The following is an 8,217-nucleotide window of genomic DNA, read 5'->3' as shown; positions in this document are numbered from 1 at the left end:
AGACTCCTGCTGTGACTTCCTGTTGCCATCGTTTGAGGGCCGTGAGGGTGAAAACACAGCCAATTTTCGCTAAAAGCTGCAAAAATGTGTCGGGGAAAAACAAATCACATTTGCTCAATGTTTCCGTCATAGTCATAGTCATAATTCAACCTTAGAACCCTCGTGCAGTAGTTGCTGCCTGTCGGCGTCGGCTTTGGATAGGAGAAGCCGAGGCTGCGCGAGCGTCCTCGTGCCACGAGAGCCACAGGAGGCTGTTGATTCTGAACCGCGCGTGCACGTGCTGTGACTTCACTCCGACGGCGTCACGTGACTGCCTCGCTAAAAATAAGCCCCCTCTCCGACATACGACGGGGAATGACATGCGGGCTCAGAATAGGCCCTGGAAACGATATGATATGCAGCGAGTCGTCAACCTCGGCTCGGCTCGCTGCGGCCCAGAGAGGCTCCAATCAGCCGACCTCGGAACGGCGCCGTATCAGCGAGGGCTGTGACAGAATAATTTGCCGTGCGGAGCCGCCGCCGCTCGCTCTCTGTCAGGTGGACGTGCTGCTAATTGACTGGAGGAAGGATTGAGGGAAATGAATGTAGCTGTAACCTTGGAGTGCTTGGTAAACAAAGGCATCTCTCTCACACACACACACACACACACACACACACACACACACACACACACACACACACACACACACACAGCAGCTTCCTGTAATAGTTTCTTGTTTCTTTATTTATTACTGAAGCTCTCCTACAATAGTTTTTTTTTTAAAGCCTTGTGCTTGTCCACCATCAATCACCACGTGCACGGTCCAACACAGCAGCGTTGGATGGTTAATTAATCATGTGAAGCTGCTGGAGTCTGGGGTAAAGAAGAAAATGTCTGAAAAGGGAATGGATGCAAATATACATAAAAGTTCAGATCATCTTGAGTAGCTTTTGGAATCTGGAAGGCACCTGGAGATGGGACGTTGACCTCACAGTCATTAAGCCGCAGCACTTTGGAATTTTATCCGTAGTTTCCCGCTGAGGGAGAGAAGTAGTTCACTGACCCAGAAGAACAGACGGAGGGTTAGAAACCGCTCGGCAGGATTTTAGAAGGATGTTCCCCACGGATGAGTGACTTTCCTTGAGCTTTTTTTTTCTTTTTTTCAAAAGGTCAGGTGAATGAACTTTAAAAAGGGACTCGATCATTGAGTCAACTTGTCTCATCCTGCTAATGAGAAGCGTGACTGTCCAGATGTCAGACCAGGGCGAGAAAACATCGAGTGGGATTTTCCAAAGCTGGAGATGAAAAATGAATTTTAGGAAGAAAAAAAAAAATTGAGCGTAAGTCGGGAAAATGGTGCAGGGAACGTTGACGGAGTCGGTGGATGAGTTTCGCCCAAAACCCTGGAGTCCAAGACGGCGGCCCATTCAGTTCAATGGAGTTGCTCACCCAGCGCAGACGCCCAAAGGGTTTTTGACTTCCGTATTAATGGGCCCATAGAGCATGCGCAGTAGTAGCACTTACAGACGCGTCAGGACGCAGCCAATCAGAACGAGCTGAGACTCAGCAGCACGTACGACGTTGTGACGTCACGCTGGGAATAAACTCTTTTCTGCTGATTTTCTGGCCTTTGTCGTTTTTTTAAACAACTAAAAGACCATAAGTGAAAAATCTACAATAGAAAGATGTGCTATGAATCATGTTTCAAGTCACAGTCGTCCAAAAATGCTTTTTGGGTCCATGGGATTTCTTTTGCTGCAGTACCTCAAGTGGCCACTGGGTAAAATCGGCTTGGCGGAAAATTGCCAGTCTGCTATCCAGTTCTTATAATACATCCATGGTTTGCCCTGGCAGAGAGGTGAGAAAAGGGTCTGTGGCGTCGAGACCGCTGACAACACGGGATCAAAGCAGCCTATCAAAGCATCAAACATCCACCACATATGTTGGCTTTGAGGCAGCGTGCGAGCGACTGTCACTGGGAGGCACGCGGGCGGCCATCTTGGCTCCTATACGGAGACAAGTTGCTCCTGGCCTGACGGGTCGATGTGCGTTCCTGGGATCACAGGTGTTATCGCGCGCGCGCGCGCGAGTACGTGTGTGCGTACGCGTGCTTGCGAGTGCGCACCTGCACAGTGCATGACTCCGCTGCAAACATCTCTGGGGCTAAACGCAGGCAGATAAGGCAGGTTGAAGGTCTGCAGACGCTGATAATGGCAAGTGGTTCACCTTCGACTAGCAGGACGACCCCTGAGAGGATCAGCCGCGGCCGTGGAGGGCGTTTTTTCCTCTCTCTCCTCCTCCTCCTCCTCCTCCTCCTCCTCTCTGTTTCCGCTCAGTCAACTCCGCTCTCCGCCCGCTCAAGATTTATCCAGCAGGCGTGACCTCGTGTCTTAACATGCAGCCGCCAAGGATGATTCCTTCACCCCCCCCCCTCCCCCCCGCCCACACCTCCACCTCCCACCCTCCTTCTGCGTTGCACGTGCAAATGTGACTGCGAGATATGATCGTGGCTTCCTCTTTAGTCAGCGATGCGCTTCGCCTATTTATAGAATTACCCCACCGTGTCCCTGCCTTCAGCAGATCCCCCCCCAAACTCAATTTTGTCATAACAATAGAAACCATTAACAGGCTCACTGGTGTTGAAAACATTATAGCAGCGTTTTTTTTTCTCTCCTTTTTTCCCCTCCCCTCCCCTCAGGTTTTCCCGGAGCGCTTGTGTGCTTAAACTGCTGTCTGTGTCGCTTTCTGGAAACGTCATGCGGCTTTGTGCGCGTTTGAGGAATTTGAACCGTTGCACTATTTTTCTTCCTTTGCTGTTTAATTGGTCATATAAAATTGTAAAGTGGAAAATTCAGCAAGTCCACCAGCCAGAAATTCTGTGTGTGTGTGCGTGTGTTACTGACAGCTCAATAGAGGCGTAGGATGAGGAAGAAGACTCAGTTGCAAAGACCATAGATTAGCCATAGAAGTCAGTCAGGCAGACCTATTGTGCAGCAGCGGGTGGCTTTTCGCCTTGTGTGAAAAACGGCATTTGTCTGCCGAGGCAGAGAATTTCTCACAGTCGCTCGTTTTAAAAGGCTCGGCCTAATTACCAGCGGGTGACCGCTGACACTGAAAACTTGTGTAGGGCTGTGCGAGTAATCGATTTTTAAATTGAAATCGGGTTTTTTTTAGTCAAGACGGTGTTAAAAAATCTTAAAATCGATTTTTTTCCTCTCACGTGCTTCCGGGCTGTGCGCCTCTTGTGAACGTTTTGCACTTTATTCATTCATCGTTGTTCAAGATGATAGAAAAACCTTTTATTTTGAAAGTGTTGTTTGGTGAAAGACAGTTCAGGTTGCCACTTTATCCACAGGGGGATTCACTTGTGTTTGGTCCTTAGTTTTTCACTTTATTCCCAAAAAAGGGAACCTAATCTTTGTTGATGAAGAACCTGCTCATTTTCAAGATAAGTTTGGTGACAGTGAGGTTCTCACTTCATTAATCCCAAAGTATTCATCTTTATTTGGTCAAGAAGACCGTAAATGTTGTCACTTTACTAAACCCAAGGAGGATTTACAGTATCTTTCAGTTGCACTTCATTCCCAATAGGGACATTTGTTTGTTATTTTTCTTTAAAAATAAAGATAAAATATTTGAAATAATTTATTGTATTGTCTTTTGTAGTTTTACCCAAAAAATTTAAATCGAAATAAATAAATATCTGGATTTTATGTTTGTCCAAAGTTGCCCAGTCCTACTCGCGTGGTTGTAATCACAGCAAAGAAAACTGGGGATGGGGCAGCTGTCAGTCTTACACTGCTACTTCTGAGCGGACCGCCGCTTTCCACCGAACCAGACTATGAGCCTAACGTTGGGGCTCCCACGTCACGAAAGTTTCTGTCAGAACCAGGATCGATGGGTTGACGCTGCTGCCATCAAGAACGGCAGCGGGAGGTGTGACGGAACACGGTGCACCAGATATTGCTTTCACTCGATACTGTTTGCCTGCCTGCTTCTCCTCTAATTGTGGTGCTGTCCATACAGCGGCGGTCCGAGGGTCTGAGCCACGGCGTGGTCAGTCTAGGATCAATATGTAAAGATCAGACCGTCCGACCGCATACAAAACAGCTGTTTAAAAGCCGTTTACTACAAATAAGTCTGTTAGCTCCTAATTTGCGCCTCCGCAGGTTTTTTTTTTCTCTAGCAGCCTCAAAACAAACATCCAATTACTGAGGTATCTTTTATTTTTAACCTACAGGTGAAGACATGACTGACGACAGTAGTGATGCAATAAGCTGTATAATAATAATAATAATATGGATACAGCAAAATAATGATGGAAGCAAGAGATAAATAATGGAGAAGAAAAAGTATGTCTACATATTTCTACACACATAATAATAAGTATTAAGTTGTCTTTGAGCGTCAGCATCGTTGTCAACAAGTAGAGGAAACTCTCGCTGTCACTTGACTGCTCGGATGCTGCAATTTTGTTTTTCCTTAACCGAGACGAGACACGCCCTTCCGTTCCCGTTCATTCTTCCCCCGAGGCGTTTGAGTGAATCATTTTAACCTCCGCCGCGTGGAAGGAAAGCTGGACTTGGTGAGCGGGCTGCACATCAGCAAGCAGTATTTCCCAGCCTCCGCAGGGCTCGGTGGGTGGGGGAGGGGTTGGGGGGGGGCAGAGAAGGGCGCGATGATGGGATGACACAGCGGCTCATGAGTGTCACATCATCCATCAGTCTGTCACACATCTCTTCCAGAGATGCTGTCGATCTGTAAACAAAGGGGGGGGCTTGAGGGTGAGTAGGGTGGGAGGAAAGGATGGAGGGGGTGTGTGGCAGTGTCCCGGGCTGTCGTGTTGCGGCAGGTGGCGGCACTGTGGAACGGATCGGCCCGCAGATAGAGGGCTTGTGATGCAGCGCAGCGTCAGGTGCTGGATGACTGATGAGTGTCTGACGCTTGAAACAATCGATGACCCCCCGGGACATTTTCTAATGAGGGCCTGTGAGAGAGACTCACGGTGGCGGGTTTTTTTTTATTCTCCCCCACTCCCACTAGCGAGACGGTTTATCAGACCACCACTTTTTCTTTCTAACCCCCATTTTACACCAAAAGCGTCTGAGGGGCGTCTGCGGTGCATGCGCAGAGCCACGTGGAAACAGGTAGTTTGACGTGTATTTAAAGAAAATAACTCTTTTGCCCGTCCCAACTGTGTGTCAAGTATCGCTGTGTGTAAAAAGGAAAAATAATAATAAACTGAACTGCTGGTATCAGACAAAATGCAGGCATTTAAAGTTTACCTGCATTTTGTTCATCATAGTTTCAGATTTAAAGTGAAATTTGCTTCATTGTTTGACAGCTGATACATCACGGTGACGTTTCACAGTAAAATACAGCACATAGAAAAACTAAATCCAGCACATTGTATATTATGATGACAATCAACCAGATCCACCGTGTTTTCCAATCTTTGACTTCCTGCCAGGCAGGAAGTCAAAGATTTGCTATGAATCTCGTTTCAGGTCACAGTCGTCCTGTCAGTTGTTTTAAAGGCGTTTAGTTTTGTATTGCGTTCTATGGAGAACGCAAATGGCATTTTTGGAATGCAATGGGAGCGATGGGATTTTTTTTCTGCAGTACCTTGAGTGGCCAATGGGAAAAATTGGCATGCCGCCATATTGCCAGTCCGGTATGCAGTTCTTATAATACATCTATGGTGTGAACCTGCACATTGACTTTAATAGTCTGCTGCAGAGCCGCTAACGCATTGTGAATGCAGACGCTTTTGGTGTGAATTGGGGTAAACATCAGTGGAGAGCAGCGGTGGACGCTCCCGGTACTGCACCCTCCTCCTCCTCCTCCTGCTGGATGCCAGCGCCGGGGTCCAGGATTGTTGATGTGGGCTGACAGCCTGCCCGCTCGCCTGCCTGCTGGTGGCCGCTGCCTGGGACGGGTCCAGGGCCATGGTGTGTGGGTGTGGGGTCCAAGTTATTTTTTGAGCAGGACCCCGGAGCTGCAGCTGCTGCCACTGATGCTGCCCTCGGGTGCCAGCAGAGCCTCAGCAGAAGAGGCCACAGATCACCTCGCAACATTGTTTTTTTTTTTAAATTCAGAATGTACCCGACCGACCCAGGTTTGTCGCAAAAACAACAAACAACTGAGACTGGCACCTTGTTCAATATGCAATGGCGTACCAAAACTGGTCCCCATTATCTCCCAAACTCTATGCAGATTGTGTTTATTTCCTCCTCAGTGATGCTCAGCGAGGCCAAACTGCCCAGAGGCGAGCACGCCTTGTGTCAAAGGCCAACTATTAAAAAAATAATAAATAAATTAAAAGGCAGACTTTGCCGAGTCCAATTTCATATCTTCTTGCTAATAGGTTCAGATTAGCATACATTAGCTCGCTGTCCGGAATACAATAAATTAGCTTCATTAAACCCGCTGAACCCGCCGCTTTTTCACAACAGCCTTTTACACGGCAAGTTTAAGCCGCTCTGTAATTGACTGACATCGCGGGTGCATTTTTGAGTCATGTTCCCTGATAATACGGCCCGCCCTTTATGAATCCATTATCTATACCTGCTCATTATTGGCAGGCTGACCGGGGTGGCCGCTTCGCACACAGTGGGCTATAAGTGTTAAAAGCGCAGACACCCTCGGCCAGTTAGGCCCCCCCGAGAGAAACCAGCCGGCCCGGCCTGCACGTTTTTTAATGAATTCACTTCATTTGAAATAAATTGGACGTTCATAAACAGCTAGGCTGACTGGGGAAAAGGTCAGCCTGTCTGCCGCAGCTTCTCCTGACCTCTTCATTCAAGTCAAATTCTAAGGTGCTAATCGTCATGGCTGAACCAATTAAGTGCGCTGTGTGAGTGAGACTCCTTCCGGCTGCTCCTGAGTGAGACCTCACCTCTCCGCTCATCATACATGGACACTTACTTGTGATAATATGTGTGTGTGTGTGTGTGTGTGGTGGCTCGTTCTCATTCCACAGCCGTCACTTCCCCCCTCCGAGCGTTCGAATGCACGCCGCGCTCTTCCTCGTGTATGTGGGACTCTCAGCCAATGGGGAGGCCCTGTGTGCTACCTGAGGCTGACTTGGAAATGACATCATCCACTGGGCCGCTCTCCATATTCATGAAGGCCTTGTCACATGACCAGCCCACCCCTCTTCTTCCTCCTTCGTTTTTTTTTTTTTTTCTGCCTTTGAGTTTGAGGCTTTTGTGTAGCGCACTATGCCCTGCTGCGTACTACATCCATCCAGCCGTCCATTTTCAATACTCACTTCTTCCTGCTCTCATGATTCCTTGGCGTATTACAGATTATAGAATGTCTTATACACATTTATGAAGCCTTATCACCCCAATCCTGCACCTTTTTTGCTGCCGTCTGATCGCTCACAGTGAAATGGAGCCTCTCCATCTTGCCGACGATCTTCTACGGAGCCGTGACAATTTAAGCAGGTCAGGGCTTGCTTCAAGAAGGGGATTTATTTTCCCCAGGTTACTCTGTCTTGGGCCGTGAGGTCACTAGCTGCTTTTCCATTACAGTTTTTTTTCGCAAAATAAAAGCGATCATTTTACTTTTGCGATTTGCAGGTGTTTCCATTGAACGGCGTGAAGCACATAAGGCGAAAATCTCGTCGAATCTCGTCCCGCGAGATTTACGAGAATTACGTTTGCTTTTGTTTGTTAACATTTGTTTTTGCTGTGAAGAATGGTTGTTATATTTTTCTCTTTGATTAATTGTGAAAAAATATTCCGTCTCCTCCGTCCAAACGTTTTCACTTGAAGTGCACTGGTCACGTGACTCCGTACGTCACGTCCGCTGACGTGTAAATGCGACAAAAGTGTTTCCATGACACTTTTGCGATACCTCTCTGTATGGATACGTGTGAAAAACCACCTCACGAGAGCATGAAACCTTTCAGCCATATTTGAGAGGTTTTTCAAATTTGAGGTGTTTCCATCACCAGTTTTTTTTATTGTGATATTGAGATTTTGTGCAATTCTAGGGGTCATGGAAACGCAGCTACTGTCGCCCTGAAGAGCGATCGTCTTCGTCGCTGTTTGTCTTTTGGCGATTGGCAGAAAGACTCGGACGACCGCAGGAGGGAAATCATTTCCCCTTCACGGACAAATTCTGTCCGTGAAGTCTGTGTCAGTGTGTGTAATGTGTGTGTGTTGTCATTTGTTCACGTGCGAGGGCATGCACGCACGCACACACACACACACACACACACACACACA

The sequence above is a fragment of the Nelusetta ayraudi genome, unplaced genomic scaffold (assembly GCF_046127955.1).
Source record: "Nelusetta ayraudi isolate G7.1 ecotype Tasmania unplaced genomic scaffold, CSIRO-AGI_Nayr_v1 ptg000027l, whole genome shotgun sequence".
Lineage (NCBI taxonomy): Eukaryota > Metazoa > Chordata > Actinopteri > Tetraodontiformes > Monacanthidae > Nelusetta > Nelusetta ayraudi.
This window is presented reverse-complemented; position numbering follows the sequence as displayed.